This window comes from Agelaius phoeniceus, chromosome 8 (genome assembly GCF_051311805.1).
Source record: "Agelaius phoeniceus isolate bAgePho1 chromosome 8, bAgePho1.hap1, whole genome shotgun sequence".
In the NCBI taxonomy this organism is placed as follows: Eukaryota; Metazoa; Chordata; class Aves; order Passeriformes; family Icteridae; genus Agelaius; species Agelaius phoeniceus.
Genome location: NC_135272.1, coordinates 31,368,938 through 31,390,948, shown reverse-complemented (window position 1 = coordinate 31,390,948; position 22,011 = coordinate 31,368,938). Strand labels below are relative to the sequence as shown.

The window sequence follows — 22,011 nt, the reverse complement described above, 5'->3', positions numbered from 1 at the left end:
CCCCAGTGACTTGCAGCAGAGGAGTTGCTTGCCAACGTGTCCCTTGTGAAAGAGGAGGTTTAAATGTGAAGCAAATTGATAGGCAACTGTTTCACTTACTTTTAAAGAATGTTTTTTGCAGTAAAGATGCCCCTTGAGAAAGAAACATCCTTGCTCTATTTTATCACTAATAAAAGTTATATACTAACTTTCACATGGAAAAACAATAATAAAAAAATTTCATTTCACTTTTCACATGCGCCTTGAATTTTGTTCTGGTGGCCTGCCTTAGTTTATCAAAATCAGTCTGTCATTTTTACTTAATGGAAATAAAGCATATTTAGTAAGAGAAAATGCAGAGGCTTGATAGTTGTATTCCTACGAGACTAATATCTTAATATCCAGCACTGTATCATTCCTGTTACAACTGGAAATCATGAAATTGTTTATCTATCGTCTTGGAGCCTGATACTGTATCAGACAGACCCTTTCCCCTGCTGTGCCTTACTCAACTATGATCAAATTATATAGTCATGAGATGAATGGGAATCTGTCTCAAGGAGGCAAAGAGATCGGGTAGAAAGATACAATATATATCTCGTGCTTACAGGATATTTGTTTTCATGGTTGTCTACATGAAAGAGAATGGTTCCACTATTAAGTTTGACTTGTGAGGTCTGTTTTTATAATGTGTGCTCCTATAATCTTTTTCTCATCTCTCCAATTTCCGTTAAAATGAGACCTGCCTGGACCTAATCTAGTCTGGAACCTTTTTTAGGTCTTTGTACTACAGGCCATGGGCAGCATTAGTCATTGCAGCTCAGCTATATTAAATGAAAGTTAGAAGTTGCTGCATCAAACGTACTGTGTAATGTAATTTGTTTTCTGCATTTTGATTATTTTATGTTTTACTAGAAAACAGTAACAAGGAAGCCCAAACTATTCGGTATTGCTTCAAAATGTTGCACTAATACAAATACAGAGGACCTTTGATCACATTATGTATAAAAGTAGATATTTAATAGCTCTCTATAAATCATTACCTGGGTAATATTGCATTTATTTTTGATATATCATATAAGTAACGTGTGAAGAAGGCACATCAATACACCTGTATATATGAGGTCTGGTTTCAGCCTTTTGGATAAGGACTCACAAAGAGTAAGTATTTTTGTTTTTTATATTATCTGTTAGTGCAGAATTTTGTGTTAATAATCTACTGATAAATGAAAAGAAAGACCAGTTAGACATTCCAGCTAATCTTACCATCCATGCATTATTCTATAAGAAAACAGGTTCTTTGCTTTCTTCTGGTTTTAATTTTCTTAAGTCATGGAGCTTCCATTTCCTATGTCTCAAAACTGTTTTATGGACTCCTCTCACTTACAGTGTTGCTTGATTTTTAGCCTAAAGCTTTCCTTTATTTAATCCCACAATTCCCAGTTGCAATTCTGCTTAGTAATAACTCCTCTTGGTACGAATAAATCCTCATCATCCCTGACTAACATTTATATTTCTGTGAATTATAACATTCCTCATCATTTGTGTGTCAACCTAGCTATCATGTTTGGTTCTTTCAGCCCTATGTCCAATAGACCACTTTACCTTTTAAGTATTTTTCCGCTTTGGGGCCTTTGGACTTTCATCAAAGTGAATGTTTCAGTCCTTTGATAATTATCCCAGTTTCCCAAGGAAGGAAGCTAATATGATCACACTATCTACTTGCTAGCCTAGGTGTTTGTATGGCTGCTGATCCCCTCTCCTCTCTTTTCTCCTTCAATAGCTTCTTAACTCTTGGCCAGTTTCAGCATCACTGGACAGGAATTCCTGTAAGTTTTGGGAAAGCAGGCTGCCAGATGGGCAAGAGACCCATTAGTGTTCCCACTGGCAGACAGGCTATAGTATGAGATCATTTCTTATTAAACATCAGAGAATCCACAGAGGAGATGAATAGGAGAAAGTATTCATTGGAATTTGCATTTTTAAGATACCAGAGAATCCAACCATGAAATCCAAATCCATAGCATTTAGTAATTTTGCTTCTTGCAGAACTTCTTGTTTTTATTATTATTCTTCCTCTTCCAGTTCCTTCAATATTTTCTTTCTAGTGCGGAACTAAAATTTAATGGATAATTCTGAGTATGCTAATCCCAATTTACAGAGAAGGGGCTCGAGTCCCTTTGCTCTGTTACTGCCTCGCTGTAGACAGCTGGAAATTGCAGCAGCCTTTTGTTGCTGCATCACTATGGAAACTCAGGCCTAATTTGTTTTTCCCTATCATACAGAAGTCTTTTTTAGAGTGATTGCTTCCTTGCTTCTGTTACGTATGTTTGAGGTTACTGTTGTGCTTCATAGGTAATAGAGCTAAGCTCTGTGCCATGCCAGTGACAGCCCTAATATTTCCAGAATTATTTTTAGAATTTTATTATAAACTTGGTTTATTTGATGTTCACTTCCTGACATTGAAGTCGAACCAACAGACTTTTTTTTTTAAATTTGGATGTTGAGAAATTAATTTCTTCTTCCTTATGATTTGGGCTTCTACTTCATTTTGGGCATCTACATCAACAGACATTTTTTGTTGTCAGTTTTATTTGTACTTTTTTTAACAAGGTAAAAAGATTTTTAAAAAAGGCTAATGCCATATATTTATGGGAGGAAATGAGCCATCATGTAAGATACCTGCAAGATGTAAAATTTGGTCTTTTGGTCTCCTTACATGGTTTCTGACTTGGTACTCAGTTGGTCTGAAAAGATGTGAGCTATGATTCTTTTTTGTTACTTGTTTGGTGAATTCAATTAACACCAATATTGGAAAAGAAAAAAAGAAACTGATATGTTATATGTAAAGAAAATACATAGACTTTTATGATTTACACATATCCATGAAAGGGAGAGTGAAGGAAATAGGATTTGCTGTGGAACACATAGTCTCATGGGCAAAGCCTCCAATTTCTCTAATTATATACGTGTCACAGGCTGCTCTCTATTCCTGATAATGCTCTTTACTGGGCAGGGCTTGCTTCCTATTCACTTCAGCCATGGCCCTTCAAACACCATCTAAGATTTTGCTAAATTTCTTCTCTGCGCAGTCGGAAATTGGATGAACAAATTTCATCTCCCAATTGCATTTCAAGTATTTTAAATACACAGTGCTTCAGGTGCAAGATTACCTCTGAGCTAGAATGGCTTTAATACTATTACTAGCAACAGTGATTCATTTGAGCTTTTTGGGAAAAAAAAAAGAAATGTGTGTACGTGTGATAAATTATAAAAAATATGCTGGTATACCGATATTGGAGGATTTTACAGCTGAAAAGAATGATTATTGTTTTTGAGGGCCATAGTCAGAAATTCTTCTCAAGTGCTTGACACTCACTGTTCCAGATACTGTGACTACACTGGAAAAATATGATCTTTGTCCTAGAAAATTTTCTTTTGAGCAATTTGAGAAGAGATAAGAGTTAAATACAAGAAAGCAATGAAAGGATTAAAAATATTTGAGGATTTTTGATTTAACACTCAGCAGCCATATTATACCACTAACTAATGCACATCTAGGCCTCATGACAAATTCTGTGTGTGTGTACCCTGAGGAGCTCTGCTGTTGGATGAATCATGTTGAGAAATGGTATTTTCACTGAGATTAAAAAAAGAATTTCCAACAGAAGGGGTTTCCTAATAGTGCCAAATTTTGTTCTGTAAGTGTTGATAAACACATTTGGAGTTCTTCATCACAAAGGTACTGACAAAATATACCAAGAAGGAGAGAGGAGAAGAATGGATATTTGGCAGCTAGGACTTGATCATTACTTACAGTTAATAAATCAATCCAGATTGAGGTTAAAATCAAAGAACCAAATGTTATTTACTTCAAAGGCGTTTTCTCTGTTACTTCAGTTGCTGTTGGAGTGAAACTAGAATTTTGACTCATGAATTTTTTTGGGGTTTTTTATGTGTGAGTATGGACCAGGAAAAAGGATAGCCTGCTCTTCAGAATTTTAAACAGGATGCCCAGGTAAGACAGACATTATCATAGCTGGACATTATTATGAATGCATGGAACTGTCACTGTAGAATTTTATGGGTTTTTGTCCTACACTGTTTTGTAAAATAGAAAAGGCTGTAAGATCTCTGTTATCTTTAATTGATTAGATATTCAGGAAATATTTGTTATTGACAGTGGATTTTATAATATGTTCAGGCCTCTTTTCACTGTCCTAAAACAACTCAATGATCCTTAGCAGACAATTGCTTCTTTATGATGCTACAGCTGTGATTGTTTAAAGATATGAGTGATACGTGTATAGGGAGAGATAATGTCTCTCTTTATACCAACTGACACATTTTGGAGAAGCAGGGAGGAAAAAAAGAAAAGCAGGCATAATTTGAGGTACTCAACCTTTTTTTCTGACCTAAGAACTCATTCTGTGCAGTTAATTCCTGCAGAAGCTGCATCCAAAGTAAGATGGAGTGAATATGACATCAAAAGCAGGCTAAAGTTGGAAACAGGCTACCTTTTCACTTTCTTCTTCTTAAGCAGACATGCTTTGCTCTACTGTCACTTGGGGATTTAGTTACTGGTATCAAGATGCTTTATAACATCTTATACTCTTTCCAGCTTCTCATTTGAGAAGACAGATATTTTCTTTACTGTGTATTAAAGGCTATATTGCATTTTCCTAGCTTTGGAAAATGCATATGTAAAAGGGCAGGCTTTTATGAAAGAGTAAAAGAAAGTATGAAAGATTTGAAATTTTCAAGCAAATACATTTGAAGTGAATGAATAAAGCAATTTTTTGCAACAATTCCTAACCCATCTTAAATGCATAATTTCTTTAGTGTGTTTCATTGCTTATACCTTCTTAATAAATTAGGTATACATCACTCATTTATTAATAATTTACATTATAATTTATTAATCCTCTTCTGGTCAGCTACTGTAATCTATCCAAATAGCTGTTTATAATAATTTGCAAGGAAAATCACTGGATTATTTGAATTTTCCCTGTTTAGGAAGCTTTCAGCTGCTCCCCATCTTTATGTACTCTTATGTGAATTTTTAGCACTCTAGGAAAAGATGTCCAACTCTTCCTGTATTTTGGTATTTTAGTCACCGTTTACACAGGTAGGCAAAACCTGATGTTTTTCACATCCCAGTTTTCTTTTGTCATATGAATTTATTTTGTTTCCTTAGTTCTGATACTTTTCTTGAAAACCATCTATATTTAAGAGGTTAAATGGACATCAGTAACCCAGCTGACACTACCAGCTCACATTCCCATTTTGACTTCAAGGTGTAACTGTGAGTAGCATCACTGCTATAACTTTTCATTTCCTGCTTACTGTAGTGTTAGTATTGATTTAGTTAGAGCAGTATCAAATTTTTATTTGTTTCATATGTGAGTGAAGTTTTTCCTTTTCTCTTAGCTATCAAATAGTGGATTTCAGTTCTTGTGGCTGAACTTGGTTAAAATTTAAACTTTGGCATGCATCTAAGGCTGCTGGGTTTGCCAGTCATTATCATTCATCATTATCATGTCATATCATATCATGATTTATTTTCCCTTGGAGAAAAGCAAATACTGCATAAAGGTTGAAATTATAATCAGTTTTGTAAGATTAAAAAGGAGCCAAAGATGTCTTGAAACATTTTCATCAGGAAAAATCAAGTAAAGAAAATTAATCTCAGAGAATGATTTCAGTGAAAATTCTTTGGTGTTCAGTAGCAGATATGACAACAGTTGAGGAAAATCAGGTATGTGTTTGTATCCTTTGGGATTCCTTTTAGAATTTAGAAGCAGCAAAAATCTGGACTTTAAGTTGGTTTTTGTTTAATCCGATGGCATCCCTGTGTATGACAATGCTGCACTGCAAATCCTGCACTGGCCAAGTTCCTTAAAGCTGTGTTTGTGTGCATATGTATATTTTATTTATAAACATGTGCACAGATCTACACCTACCTGCCTAGAAAACACGAGAAGCTGAGGTGAGTGCATTTGGATAATAACTTTTTAGTGACAGCTTTTCTACAGGGTAAGATTATTTATTTGAGTAGCACATGCCCTTCAACTTGGAAAAAAAAAGGGAAAAGAAGGATGGAGGCAGAATCATGATGCAAATTTTGTAAGACCTTGTGGTACCATAGCACCTGGTAATATGAGCCTGTTACTTTTTGTTAGGGAAGGGCTTGAATTATCTGAAATTTGTATTAAAAATTAAAATGGATTATTTCAAAGGAGCCTTTGTATTTTTAAAAGTAGTTTTACTGATCCCTGGGTTGGAAAGTGGTACAATTTTATCATAAGTCAAAAGTTGCACAGGGTTGATGATACCTATAGCAGTTGAGGTAATCATTTACTTACTGAGGAAGCCATATGAAATGATAGTTAAACAAGAAACAAAGTGATGACATTTAAAATAGATTGCATGTGTGTCTCAACATTTAAAAAAAGAAAAATCTATTGAACATGGTGCAGTTTTGAAGAAAAATAATGTTACCATTTTGGAAACTTGTGCCTATATTGGTCATGTATAAAATTAGATTTATAAATGATGATTCTTCCAAGTTGGAATCCTTTCAAGTACGTATAATTTTATTTTGGATCGATAATTCAGTTGTGCTTGGAATAGATAGAGGGTGCATGTGAAACTTTGGTAAGTGCAATATAGTGTGCATGTCCATGAAATGATGAAAAGCTGTCATGACAGGTATCATCCTTTAAAAGTAATGAATGCAGGTGGGTTGGTAAACAGGGGAAACAGTCAGCATTACCAGAACAACCTCTGTCCTGGTGAAATATTCACTCTTGGCAAGGCAGTGTTAAATTCATAAACTTTCTCTGTTCCAGGTGTCTGTAAGAACATTTCAGATTCCAGTGTTCAGTAATTATTGCACACCTACTGTACTCTTCAGATTTAACACTGCCTTTTGCCTCCAGGAAACTAATGGCCAGGTGTGTTTAATTTCCTGTGGTGGTGGCATCTGTCACTCAAAATGTCAAAAATACATTATAGATGTCATCAACAAAATCAGCGCTGTGATGATCTTGATGTCAGTGATGTGACATGCTTACTTTTCTTTCAGTTTAAAACCTTTTTGATTTCTGATTAAATACTCCCTTTTTTAGTTCCAGAGTGAATTGTCTTCCATGCAAATTTGGTTTCATTTTCCTTTTATTACTGAAAAGTCTTTATATCAGAATGTAGAAGCATACATTGAAGAAGTGAAGATGAAATGTTTTTAACTTTCCTGCTTTTAGATTTTTTTTATCTTTTAAATTCAGAATAATTTTTAATTTTTTAAAAATTCGGAATAATCTAGGTCTCCCATTGATTTCCAAGGGAACAAAGTTCCTACAGTGCTAAATGCTGCAGAAAAATTCCATCCTCATCTCAATTAAATATTTTGTTCCTTTGCTTTACTGCTCACAAGTATATGCTTAGTTTATAAAACTCTGGAGCTATCAAACATTAAGATAAGCACTTTCAATTTTTTAGGGAGCAAAATTAAAATGCCATGATTTGTAGATACTTTCCTTTTTGTTTGTTTGTTTTTACTGTTAATTGAAACTGGAAAACTGTATAGGTTACCTGAGATATTACATTATATATAATAAAATTATTAAGTTTCTTCCAGCAAAATATATTTTAATTTATCTATTGAAGAAGCTGTGAAATACTCTGTAAAATTACTGTGCATTTTTTATCTGCTTTGAGAAATTAAGGAAAATTAACACTGGATTTATAAGATGACTCTTAACATAGAGCTGCTGTATTTTACATACAGAACGCAGAATAATCAGCTGAGTGATTCTGATGATTGAGTACAGTTCCCCCAGTTTAGAATCTGACCTGTGCACCCTGGATAGGCAACATCTGCTGTTACACCACAGCTCAGGATGGCTCTGGTAATTTTTTTTGTGATTTGAGAAGCTCCATGGAAGCTTCTAATTTTCATAGTAGCACTACCATGATGAACTGAGGCTCATTACTGTAAACTGATGGCAGCTGTTAATACTATTACAGGCAGAGACTTTTTATTTAAGGGAAACATTAGCCAGTAACTGGTAGATTTCTGACACTGTATTACATAAGGCTTCCTGTTAGGAAGGAGAGCAAAGAGAAATGGATTTGAACCCATTAGTATCAGAATTACGTGTCAAAAAGCTAGAGCAGAGTTCAATTTATTTCTGCAATAAAGTGTAAGCTAGAGATTGACTTGACAATTATTTTACCTTACATTGCTCTGGTTGTTCTGAGATGACTATTCCAACATCAAATCATCTTGTTTGGACATCTTTTACAGAATAACATGATAGTCTAAATATGCATTATGTTATGTAGGAACTAAAACTCGGCAGGTTTTTTCAAGTAGAAATGAGTTTTTTATTACTCCTTTTACTAGAGGATGTATATACAGTGGAACACATTCAGCATAGATTTAAAACAACTGCATGTATTTTCTGCTAAATCTAGTGCATGTTGTTGAATGGCGTTTACATTGTAATAGAAAGGATAATCTTTCTGAAGCTTTTAGTGGCTTGGCATAAGGAATACAAATAATCTGCCCAAAATATTTGTTTTCTCTAAGCCAGTCACTGAGCAGGGTTGTGGCTCCTGTTTACCATTCTCTTTTTTCCCTAATAATTTTCCAAGATAAGAGACAACAAATTGGACAACCACTTCCTAATTATAATTTTCAACTTTGAGAAGAGCAGTGCTACCAAAATTTTTGCCCACTTAATATATGTATTGTCCTACTAAACACCAAAATGCATGAATTCAGAGCCTTAACCTTGAACACTGTAACAAGCTTTTATTGGAATGGCAATTTTACCTGTCTTGAACTGATGGTGCTCTACAGAACACTTATTTAATTTTCTAATTGTGCAGTATAATTTTTGGAGGGTGTTGTGTTAATTGTCCCTCTGAAAATTCTCATGAAGCTTCGCAGAAATGTTTATTAAAACCTTTATAAAAATAGCATTACACCAATGTGCAGATTCTCCCAGCAGGTTTTCCTTTCCCTTTGCATGGTTTCATGCAGGACCGTGTTGTACTCAGGGGTGATGCAGGGAAGCAGAATTGCAGCTTTGCAGTTTGTTGTGTGTTCCTGTTCTGATCTTCTGTGAACTCTGTGGGCAAAACTAATCCCACAATCAGAGCCCTACAGAGTCTTGTGGGGTCCATGGCAGGGCATTCCCTGGCCCTGCAAATTTGACAGTGATGCTGAGTACCTCCAGTGTTAGGTTTAGAATCACCTCAATTGTTAGATTAAACCGCATATCCTTCCTGGCAGGCATGTGGAATGGCAATTCCATGGCTTTGGAATATCCAGGATGAAACTACAATAGCTGTTCCTTGTGGGTTGTCTCTTCCCTATGGCTGCAGAAGGATTTCTTTGAGCCAGAGTTTAGTATAGCTACCTACCTAGGTTATTTAACATAGAGTTATATATATTTATTTTATTGATTTAAAGCCGGTTCATTATAAAAATCAGCCTATAAAAAGAGATGGCATGTATGCAGGGAGCTAATTTCTTTTTTTTTTTTTTTTTTTTGCCAGGAATTTCTCATGCATAGATACAAATGAATTTTCTAAATGTAAATGTTTGGCTAGATTATTCTTCAGAGACACATATTGATTTCTGTTGTCGCCCTTCAGTGAGAGTGAGTGTAGGTTACTGGGAAATCCTTTCCAAGCACATACTGAAAAAAATGTAAAATATGATTTCCTTGACAGTTAGTGAAAAGAGACAGAGTAGACGTTAACAAATTAACTGTGTTTATTCCATCCTCACCAGTTTCAGTCTTTCAGCTTCTAAAAAATCAGTTCATTTGGTGCTTGGAGAACACGGGTCCATATTGCACTGGGTGAGCTCGAAAGCACATTTTGAAATTCATAGCTTAGCAAAAGGGAATCTTTGCATTTCCTCTTTTTCCTTTGCAGATCTAAATGTGGAGTTGTGGCTCTCTCGCCAGAGTGGGAAGTACTGCATAATTTTGCAGTTTAGGCTATTCTATAATGCAAGTAGTATGAGCCTCATGGAAAACTGTGTGTGATGGCCAAGCTTAATCCTAAAATGTGCTTCATTCAGCTTTCTAATAAACCTGAAATTCATAAATTTCTGTGTCTTATAGTGAGTTTGATAATTATGGATTATAATAATTTTACACTTCAGTGCTTAAACCTAAATATTGTTCTACAAATACTTTTTCCTTTTTCTTTTTCTTTTTTCTTTGTTATTTAGAGAGTACAAAATGCCTTCACGAATACCAGAGTGCAACCTATGAAGAATTTGTTATAATTTTTTGTCTATCTAAACAAGTTATTTTAAAACCTAGATAATATTTATATGTCTTACAAGGACTGTTAGATCGAAGTGTTGAATAGCTTGTTATGTTTCAGTCATGATAAACGTCAAGTTCACCTAAAAATTAATAAAAAATTATTATTTCAACAGCTATGAAATCTGATCAATTTTTGCTTTCTTGGCATTGTGGTATTGCTAACTTCCATTAATTTTCTTTGTAAATGGTTTAAAAACTATTAGTGTCGTGTCAGGTATAAAGTACGGTCAAGAAATGTTTGATTTTAAAAATACATGTTAATAGATAGGAGATGAGACTACAATGTTGCAGTAAATTACTGTATTTTATAACATTTAAATCATAATTTCTATGTACTCCTTTGCTTGTTTTGTAGATAATAAATGTACAGAGTTGGATGGAAAACTCAGCTTCTGTTGTTTCAAGGGAACAGTGATGCTTGGGTTTGTATGTGATTAGTAGTGAAGCTACAAATATTAAAGTTATAAAATGATGTAGTTGTATTTTCTCAAAACATTTGGGAGCATTTTGAATTCTGAGGTTTTTTTATGATCTCTCTCTGATGTACTTCAAGGAAGAAAAGCAGAAAGAATTTTGGAAAAAAATTAATCTTTGTGGTAAAACTGGCTTTATAAAAAGCCAAACAAGCAGAGGCATTTTAACATAATTTTCTCCTGACTTAAACAATCTTAATTTTATCACTTTGCCAAACTGTGTTCCTTTGCATGAAGTATGTGCAGGAGATACTTCTGAATTTGCATTTTCATTAGATTTAGCATTCAGCACCTAATGCCATAAATTTGTTTTTGAAACTCTTTAATTCCCCTGAGTGTTCCAACATATTGAATGCTATTTGCTTTGTATTATGTTGGCAGCAAATCTGCAGTGAAAATGCTGTCAATATATATTCATAGCTAACATTGTTAACTAAAAGCAATATTGTTTTTCTATTGTAAGCTGTCACGAATGTTTGGCACCCTGTTGTGTAAGCCAAAAAAATGTCAAAGAAAGAAAAGAATATTTATGAAGAAAAGTGCAGTGATAGTGTCAAGTTTTCTGTATTAAAATACATTTCTTGTTTGTACAGACCTTTACAATTTATGAAATTGTGTTTTGTAGTAATGTAAAGTTAGAATATTGTGAGAAGATGCAGGCTGTTACAGATATTAACTGAGAGGAGCACAGTAAATGATACAGCCATTTTACTTTGTATGTAATGCAATGCTTATCAGGCTGTAAAATGTATTCTACTACACTACAGATTATTTTATTAATAGATGTGCTATATATATGTGGAAAATTAATGAAAAATATTTTGAATTTTTTTCCTGGTTTTGAAGATAAAGAGTATAATTAACAAGAACAAATGCAAACTTTTCAACATTCTCCTAGGGAGTATCCTTATCTTTATGCAAGAAACAGTGATTTTGTTTATTTAAATAGTGTATTCCTTTTCCCAATAATTCATTCTTTTCTAATGAAACTTATATTTTTTGTATCTGCATGCTATTATAAGAATGTCTTAGAACAGAATATTTTAGAGAACTTCTGTGGGGAGAAATGAAAAAAAGAAAAATTCTGTCTGCCATGCAAATAACCATGTTAGTGCTAATACATAACAAATACCCATAAGCTAAAATAAGACAAGTGGCATCTTTTGTGCTACTCTTGCAAGTGTTTTAACCCAGAGAACTTGAAACCTAAACCATGTAAATGGAAACTTCTGAATAAGGTATTTGAAGCCCAACCTGGCCACGGGCTGGGTTACTCTGGAATCAGCAGACTTCAGTTGGTGGCAATGGAGAGCTCTGACAAAAATCAGTGTTTCAGCCCCACAGGTGGCTCTCAGTGATGCACCAGATTTCCATTACTCTCATCTCACCAAGGTAACATTTTGCTATGTCCACCTAGGTGAAAATAATAATCCCTGTACAGTGAAGTACTGGCAGCCCCAGAAATGTTGGCATTCATGACACTTTGTGTCATTCTCTAGAAAACCTGTTTTCTTTGGGAAACTTTTTTTGGTAAAACTTTAATAGATTTGGACGTTGGTCAATGTAGTTTAAAAAAACCCCAACCTTAAATATTCTGATCTACCATTCAAGAACAATCCTTGGTGAGTTTGTTTGAACACTCTTTTTCATACAGCAGTTTGTTGGTGACACATATTAACGTGTGTCGTCTTCTGTGGTCCTGGCCCATGCTGTGAATACATACTGATCATGCTACATGATGCCAGTTATGAATCCTTTTTTTCCTTGCAGCTGATTTCACCCCTCAACTTCAAAATAACCTCTGCTTTCTGTGCTGATATTTGCTCTGCTAGGGGAATACAGGTGCCACAAGTGATTTCACAAGGTCTCTGTTATGGACTTGCTATTTTCAAACATTTTCTAAGAAGTGCAAAATAACCAGAGTTTCCATTGACTTTAGTGACATTTCAGTACTATTAGCACCTTGGAAAATTGGCCTTTATATTTCTTGGCACCAATCTCTATAAATTCTCTCATGTGCTTTCAAGTAAAATTATATAAGCCTTCAGAGCTAAGTCTCCGACTACTGTCCAAATTAATTTTTTTCCTGCTTTTTTGCTTCCAATATTCTTTCCTAATTTTCCCAAAGAAAAGGAATCCAAACTAAAAACATGGAATACATTTGATGTATGGAATTGTTCTCTGGGTCTTTGACTGGCATTATATAACAAGGTCAGGGATGTTTATTAATGTTCTAGGTGAATGTCCAGCACATTCAGGTTTAAGAGAGAACATGTCTTGCCCCTCCATTCATTATATTCCAGATTATTCCAAGAACTTGCACATGACTGGGTCTAATGTGTATCTAGAGAGGCAATATACTTGGACAATTATATTCACAGGTGAATAATATTTTTTAAACACAATAAAAAACTTCAACAGTTTCTTAAATGGCTCGCTAGATAGGGATTGCTGTTTCAGAACAGGAGGCAGAACTGCATCCTGCAGACAATTGACAAAATGGACTAGCAGTTTTCATCCTTAATTTAATTCTTTCTCCTCAGTGGCAGAGAGATGCACAGTCTTTCTTACATTGTTTATCTTATTTTGGCATAACAGATTTAATCATGACTATATCCATTTTCCACAAAGTGTCTTGTGTCTTGAATCATAGAACGTTTAAATCTTTTACAGGTGTGGGATAACTGTGCAGCTCATCCTACTGGAAAGCTTTGGATTTCTGTGCATTGTGGAAGAATGTGCCTTTCCCCAGTTTTCAGAAATGTTTATGAACCTTTAGAAAGTGCCGTGTCTTCTGTCTGGCAGTTAGATTTCTATCACTTCTTGCTATTGTTAGGGTTCCTTTTTATTACTTACTTTATTATGTATTGTACAGGGGGACCTGCTTTGCCATTTTACTTTTTTTACTGTTGTTTTGTTAGGCATAAATTTGATGCTGAAGGAGGAATGAAGATGTGCAAACCCAGTTATTAATCATGCTCAAATCTTTTCCACATGTGTGTCTTGAAACACTTCTTTTCCTTCTATTACCCTTATATGAAATAAAATTGTATTTTTCTTTTTTATGCTTGAGAGTTTTGACTTGATAAAAATGAAGGCTGTTGCTTGCTCCCCTTTGGCAGAAGTGATGTCACAAAAAAAGGAGCAGGACATTCCTAACTTTTTCTCCTAGCCTGAATTAAGCTCATCCCTGCTGAGGAATTTAGGTGGAGGACTCCTCCAAGATGTGTTACCTGCTTTTTCTTCTAGCAGGGGTGACTCAGAATTCTCTTGAGGATAGCTATTGCAACAACAGTGGAGCACAAAGAGATAGAAATTAATAAAGTAAATAGGAAAGGCAGTAAATATAGACCAGACCATCCTCATTTACTGTTAGAAATAAGAGAGGAACAGTATTAAGGTACATAGATGAGACAAACCAGCACTTATCCATGGTGAAATCTATAAAATGTCTTCGATTGCTCAAGGGATCTTTAGATATAGCATTATTTTCTCTATCTTATGGATGACTTGACCACCTTCACTATGAATTTTTCATGATTTTCCTGACCCAGCAGCTCTTGCCTGTGGAGAGAGTAATACAGTATTGATTTGGGTGTTAGGTTTCTGCCTTTTTTGCCATAACAGGATTTTTGTAGCCTAGAAACCTCAATCCCTGATTACTCATTAGAGACTTGAACAACTTTTCTTAGATCTGGAATGTAAAAGAATAATCACTTGGTTACTTTTGTCATAGGTAGCCTTTGTAGTGGAATTTAAGCTCATCTTGGTAATGAGTGCTGTTATTAAGCTTTCCTGATAGAATGGGCTCTACTAGGCCTTCAGATTGTAAAAATACTGTTGCCTGTTAACAATTAGTGTGTTTGCAGCAGAATGACACTGGTGAATGTGTTTATTTAGCAGCATACTGCAAACCAGTGGGATAAGTAGGGGTCTGTCCTTCTGCATTATTCCTGGCATTGATGTCTTGGTGACTTATTTTCTGTGCCTCTTGGGCATATTAGGAAATTGAAAGGAGGCCATGATGTTGCTATTTCTCATTTAAACTGTTGTGGGGTTTTTTTTTTTTTTTTTAATAAAAAATCCATATCTTACATCCTCAGCATTGCCATGGAAACAAGATTTTTAAAAGGGACTTAACTGAAATTTAGCAGCAGTTTTTATTTCTTTGTGATTCATACTTCATAAAAATGCAAATGTCACGCTAATACATGTTTTACCTTAATATTTTATATTACCATTTTGTCTTAATTGGTCTAATGTTTTTCCTAATTAAATTTTGAGCTTCTTTGAATGATTTTAAAACTGTTCTGTGGACCTATCAAGCTTTAAATTTTGACTATGTGACACACAATTTAAGACACTGTCATAGAGGAAAATCAATCATTTCAACCTGTAGTCACAGGCACAACAAAAGATTTAAAAGATTTAAAAAGCCTTTTGTCCTGACTGGAAATTTCTTGCCCTCTATAATCTTCATTTCTAGTGAAGTATCACAGCAAATAGCTTTTAATCATTTATATTCCTTTGTTTTTCACTTTATTCCCTCTAACTGTGTGAAGTTGTTTAGAGGATAAATTACTGCTGTGCTAAATAAAGCTTTTATTCATAGTTCCCTTAAGAGGAGTGTTTTGTTTATGCAAAGCTACAGTGTGCCCGTTGGTTTACATACATACTTGCATCAACCTGTGTAAATAAACTACATTAATTTAACATTTTATTTGTGTCTAAACATGCAGCAGTCGATAATGTTAGTTCAAACATGAAAGGATATCTGACATTCTCTTCTGAGTGCCTGTTTGGTCAGGCCTCACAGATCATACAACATTTTGCCTTTTAAAAATGAAAGTTAATATGATTAGAGTAGGGATCCTGGTGATCAAGACTGAAACCATAGAACTGTGAAATTGTTTGGGTTGGAAAAGACCTTTAGGATCATCAATTCCAGCCATTAACCCAGCACTGCCAAGCCCACCACTAACCCATGTCCCTGAGCACCACATCTACACCTCTTTTAATTAACTCCAGGGATGGTGACTCTACCACTTCCCTTGGCAGCCAGTCCCAGGGCTTGACAACCCTTTCAGCAAAGAATTTTCTTTCTAATATCCAATCTGAACCTGCCCTGGTGCAATCAGTGTTCTGTCACTTGTGGGGAGAAGAGACTGACCCCCACCTGGCTCCAGCCTCTGTCCATGGAGCTGTGGTCAGATCAGTGACAGTGATAGTGACAGTGACCAGTGACAGTGATAGTGACAGTGATCAGTGACAGTGATAGTGACAGTGATAGTGACAGTGATCAGTGACAGTGATCAGTGACAGTGACAGTGATAGTGACAGTGACAGTGACAGTGACAGTGATAGTGACAGTGATAGTGACAGTGATAGTGACAGTGATAGTGATAGTGACAGTGAGCAGTGACAGTGATAGTGACAGTGATCAGTGACAGTGAGCAGTGACAGTGATAGTGACAGTGATAGTGACAGTGACCAGTGACAGTGATAGTGACAGTGATAGTGACAGTGATAGTGACAGTGACAGTGACAGTGATGTCCCCTGACCCCCCTGTTCTCCAGGCTGAGCCCCCCAGCTCCCTCAGCTGCTCCTCACCAGAGCTGTGCTCCAGACCCTGCCCAGCCCCGCTGCCCTTCCCTGGGCTCGCTCCAGCCCCTCAATGTCACTCTTGGCATGAGGGGCCCAGAGCTGGACACAGCACTCGAGGTGTGGCCCCACAGTGCCCAGGACAGGGGCACAGTCACTGCCCTGCTCCTGCTGCCACACCATTGCTGGGACAAGCCAGGTGCCACTGGCCTTCCTGCCCACCTGGGCACAGCTGGCTCATGTTCAGCCCTTGTTGAGAGCACCCCCAGGGCATTTTCCCATGTTCTGCCCTCAGCCTGTAGCACTGCTGGGTATTGTTGTGATCCAAGTGCAGGATCTGGCACTTTGTCTTATTGAACCTCATACAGTTCCCTCATCCCAATGATCCAGCCTGTCCAGATCCCTCTGCAGAGCCTTCCTGCCCTCCAGCAGATCAACACTCCTGCCTGACTTGGTGTCACCTGTGAACTGAGGGTGCACCCAATCCCCTTGTCCAGATCGTCAAAGAAGAGATGAAACAGAGCTGATTTCCCCTTGGGGGAAACCACTTGTGAGCTGGATGTAACCCCATTCACCACCCTCCTCTGGGCTTTCAACAGGGACATCCAGTTAAAGCCAGTGTGTTTTCCACAATTCTCTCATCTATGAAGCTGCTGAACCTTGTGATGTTAGAAAGAAGAGAAAATGGTGTGCACCATGTACGCTACTGGCCTCACTTAGAAATTGTTATTACTCACAGCTCGAGCAGTATGGATCACAGATCCCTCAGTGCTGAGCTGTAAATGAATTGTATTGCCTCCTTTTATTGCATTTTTATGAATGTTTTCAACAGGTAAACCAAACAGAAGGAGATTCACGTGAGGTTATCATTTACTGTAGGAAAAAAAAGTGTAGTCACAGGGAAAATACAGAAACATTGGAAAGCTTCTGCCTTGACAATTTTTTTTTTTTAATTAAAAAGCTGTAGCCAAATAACTTTATACCCCTTACCCTAAGATTTTCTTTGTACATGCTGAATATTTATTAGTGTGTGTATTGTCCACATTTTACAAGTATCTTATTCTGATTAAAGGCATCATGGATGCACATTGAATGATGAAGAGTCTGAAACTGTATTTGAAGCTCAGTTGCGTGCAAATTTTCACTGAGATTATACAATACTAAGTATTTATGATTAAGTTTTGTGTAAGAAGTAAATTAGCTCACGAGGCAGTGGTTGCATGTATTTGGCCCGACAGTAAAATCCATAAAAAGTTATTTTAGATATATTTGTAGCGCTTAGAGCAAATGAAAAAAATATTTTTATCATTGAACTTGCCAATTATTTAAATACATAACCTATTAAATGAATGTATCATCATTGCCTATGCTACAAATGCATTTAAAAGCCTAGAAACATATTGGTCAGGTTCCCAAGGCTGCCCACTCAGATTTAGCTGAGTGTGTATAAAAGCTTTCCTTTGTAAACACACTGAGTCCTGCAGTTTGAGCAGTGTGTTTGCCCATTTTTGCATGCTCAACTTCCATGCAGCCTTCTGAAGAATAATGCTTGACATTCTGGATAGGTGGTACTTAACAGGAGAGGAGACAAAATTCTTCAAAATATCATAATATTGAGGGGCATGCATACACAAATGTACTTACAGAAATAGTGGAGTGTCAAATGAATGCATTTGAAAAGTAATTACATCTGACTTTTATACTGAAACAAACAAACACAATTGTTCAACAATGTCTTTCTCCACAGAATCAGTTGCCAGTGTATTAATAATCCCACCTAATTGACACTATCTCTATTTATAATATGTGTACTGTACTATTTCCAATCTTCAGTTTTTCCTTTTTTAAGTAACTGTTGTATCTGCCTCTCTCTGAAGATGAGCAATATCTTTTTCAAGTTAATGAGATTCCTGTTTTACTTAAACAAGATGCATATTCACTATCTTTCTGTTGTTTTAAAATATAATTGCTATGAATATGTTCAACAGTTTGACTTGGTTTCTTCAAATTGAGTGAATTAATTAAAAATTGGTGTTTGCCCATAAAAGAGTGAATGAGCACACTCAGTGCTTGATGTCAGAAATCAGACTGTAAATGAACATAATTATGTTTCACCTTCCTATTTAGTCATTTGTGTGGGCATAAGCATTTAGTTGTTTGCAATGTTATTTCTTAAACAGTTTCATTTACACTTTGGTTTTTGAAGGAGAGAGGGAGGGTAAAAGAAAAGTTAATGACTAGATAATGATTTCTTTCTGAAAGGCTGAGCATCACTTCTAATCCTCAATTTGCAGAACATGAGGGTAGAAAATACTTCTCTGATGGTATTTTGCTAAGTGTATATTATTTAGAGAGAAATTCTCACCACAGAATGCGAGAGATCATTTTGGCTCCAGGTGCCAGAGTGTTATTCCTACACACATTTATGGTATGGTGTAAGCAACATGATATATACTCTATCTGTATTGTAGAATATACTGCTTGAAATATACTGCAGACACTGGTGATGGCTGCCATTTTGTTTAAAATAATCCATATTATGGAGTCAAAACAGCATGGCTTTTCCCCTTAAATTTACATACCAAACACAATAGTCTTTTTCTATTTTGACTGCTTACTGAATGGAAAATGAAATGCAGTTCAGCCAGCACATTGCTTGTTATAATTTTGCTTTTTGTGGGATTGTTTTTCTTGTCCCTAGAGAAACCTAGCATTATATTCATGATTTGGATAGGCTTATTTAACAGTAAGCAGTTGCTTTGTCTCCATGAAGGATTCCATGACCCAACAGCACAGTCAGATAGGAGAATAATTTGGCATTTCTATACAGGAATATTGTCTTGCTACTGAATCAAAAAACCCCTGTGATTATTGTGTGGTTTTATATATATATATATCAAATAAAAAAGTACTAAGTGTGGAGTAGGATGTTAAATCAGTTCCTTCTAAACTGAAAAAAATTAAATAGGATGATGAACAAAAAAATCTGCAATTGAAGATTTCAATTTTAAAAGGTTAAAATTGGAGAAAGGACAGAATGTGGGACATAATGAGAACTTAGTGGTTAGTGGCTGAATATCCCTCTGCCACCCTGTCTGCTATGTGAAATATCCAGAAATAATACAATGCTGGACAGGAAGAGAGTTTCTATTGTAGACAGTTGAATACCCTGCTATTATAAATTCCTTAATTTGGCCAGCTATCCTTTAAAATAAAGTATTCCTTTAGCAAACATGTTTGAGATGTTAGTCCTCTGAAAGTTTGAGGCCCTCTAATTTCTCAACTCATTAATAACCACATAAGACTCATTTGTTCTTTTGACAATATTATTCTTAAAACTAACCATCAATTCTGCCTCCCGGGTGTTCATTCCTGTTAGAACTTATGCAGAACAGTCTTTTCCATTCCCCTCTGAAAGTGAGGGATGTTTTTGTGGGAGTATCCAAACAGTCACCAGAGTTTCCCAGTTCAAGTTCATGTGCCTGCATTTACTGGCTCATGTAAAATACCAGGTGCAAATTTTCAGCTTCTTTTACAGCAATGGAATTCTACCTCGGGGTTGAAATAACAGTGTCAGGACTGCACAAAGAATCCTCTGTGCCAAACATGCTCTTTGATCAATACACGAATTCTCTACTTCCATTAATATCAACTGTAATCTCAAAAACATAAGATAGAAAGAAGAAAGTAATGAGTATAAACTGTGACCTCTTATTTTCCTTGGAAAGCCCCTGAGCAGTAAAGCACTGGAAGAAATATATCTGTAAGGCTGGTTACCACAGAAGTGTTTTTTCAGGTTTCAGGTTATTCCTCAGCAGGAATTTTATCAAATATGGGAAATCAGTGGAATGTTTTTCTTTCTCGTAATACTGTTTCAATTGACAAAACAGAGGCATTTTAAGCATTGATAACTATTCTTGATCATCTACTAAAATTCCTGAAAATCTCCCTCTTACACTGTAGTGCAATGCAAGTAGAACTCTTTTGTTCCTGCAGAAAGGTGACCTCAGGAACTCATAAAAGGTTGAGTGTGATAATTTTGTAACAACTACCAGAATTCTCCATTTACTGGTTAATGACTTGTCATGGATTAATAAGTAGAATATTGATAGTTGAAGGTACATCTGAGAAAAAAATGCATGAATAGTAAATAAAAATAGTGCAGCGCTTGTTTAGCTGCCATCTTAGACTATGAAAAGCTATTTTTTTAATGACATGAGACACAAATCACAAAATGTAAGATACCACAGCCTAAAAACTGGTATTTCTGTCCACCTTGCAATCATAAAGGCTGTATGACCTCAAGATCAGTTCAAAAGATAAAGAGCTTTTAAAGATAGTTACCTTGTGAATATCTGTTCTGCTGCCCAAGGATACAATTTGAAATTCAATTTGTATATATGGTGTGCTTGGGAAAGGATGAATCAAATATGTGCTAAAGGAAAAAACTTGACTGCACAAAATTGTTGACTAAATTTTACCTGTGTTCTAGTAATAAAGAAAATTTTAAATTTTCATATAAATGTAGCTGCTATTTACATAACCTTCAGGGCTTTTATAGAAATACAATTAACCAAAGGTGCAAAAGTCAGAGCCAAACACACCTATAACAAAATAGATTCAAAATTGGAGAGAAAATTTCAGTTTGTGCAGCACCAGATCTAAATAATAGAGCTTGATAATAGCATTTGATAATGTTAATCACAACTTGATGAAAACGAGTAGTATCTTACACCACACTGAAATGTTGCATATTTCTGGTATCATCCATCCTTTTCCCTCCAAGACTGAAAGTCAGTTTAATGATAGTGTTCAGTGATAAAGTGATAATTATTTTGCCATATTTTGCCAGGTTTATATTTTTTTAGTGGTAGAGGTCAGAAATACCACAATTTGCACTGCAAAGGAAAACATTACCTTAGCTAGAGCTTCAGTGGTGAAAAATAGGTGTTCTGCAATAACGAATTGTATTGAGAATATTTGAAATCTACATTTTTGTTTTTTTAAAGTAATTCCTTTGATGTGATACTTATTGAATGATTTAAATTTCAAATAAATTTCTTTTGCAACATTAATGGTGGGAACTCCCTCAAATTCACAGGATCTTCAGGGTTTTAGACCATAGAAATCATTCAGGTTTCATTTTGTCATATGAAAAGTGTGACAGGTACCCTTTAATGGTTACAGACTTTCCACGTAGAAGAAAGGAATTTTTCAGGATCGTGACTTAAATCCAGAAATTTATGCTAGTTGGATACAGCACTATTAATGGCAATTAATTAATTTTTTAAATTTTAGTTTCTTTTTTTTTTTCCTAAAAAAAACCTCCCCAACTGTCAGAAAAGTACCAGAAAATATGAACATGCAAAATTTATAAATAGAGTAATTAAGTAAGGGTGAAAGAATTATCTTGGAAAGCCTTATGGAATAATGAGACAAAGTCTAAGGAGACAGTGAGGAAACAGGGACCAGTAGCTTTATGCACTTCCTCATGAACATGTGTAACTACCTTTGAGTTCCTGTTAGAATAATTAGCAGCAAAAGCAGCAACACCAACAATAACTAAAGAGAAAGAAAATGCAATAAAACACTCTACTAGGTGCCT

The 22,011-nt window shown here is 35.6% G+C and overlaps 1 protein-coding gene and 1 long non-coding RNA gene across 12 annotated transcripts in view; both read left to right on the top strand.

Moving 5' to 3' along the window:
* LOC129124075 (BEN domain-containing protein 5) overlaps positions 1-22,011 on the top strand; it is an 883,204-nt gene that overhangs the window by 46,922 nt on the left and 814,271 nt on the right. The window lies entirely within an intron of this gene.
* Positions 1,069-13,869, top strand: LOC143694660 (uncharacterized). The gene is made up of 3 exons (XR_013183311.1): positions 1,069-6,935; positions 10,687-10,753; positions 13,478-13,869. It is a non-coding gene; the product is annotated as an uncharacterized LOC143694660 (long non-coding RNA).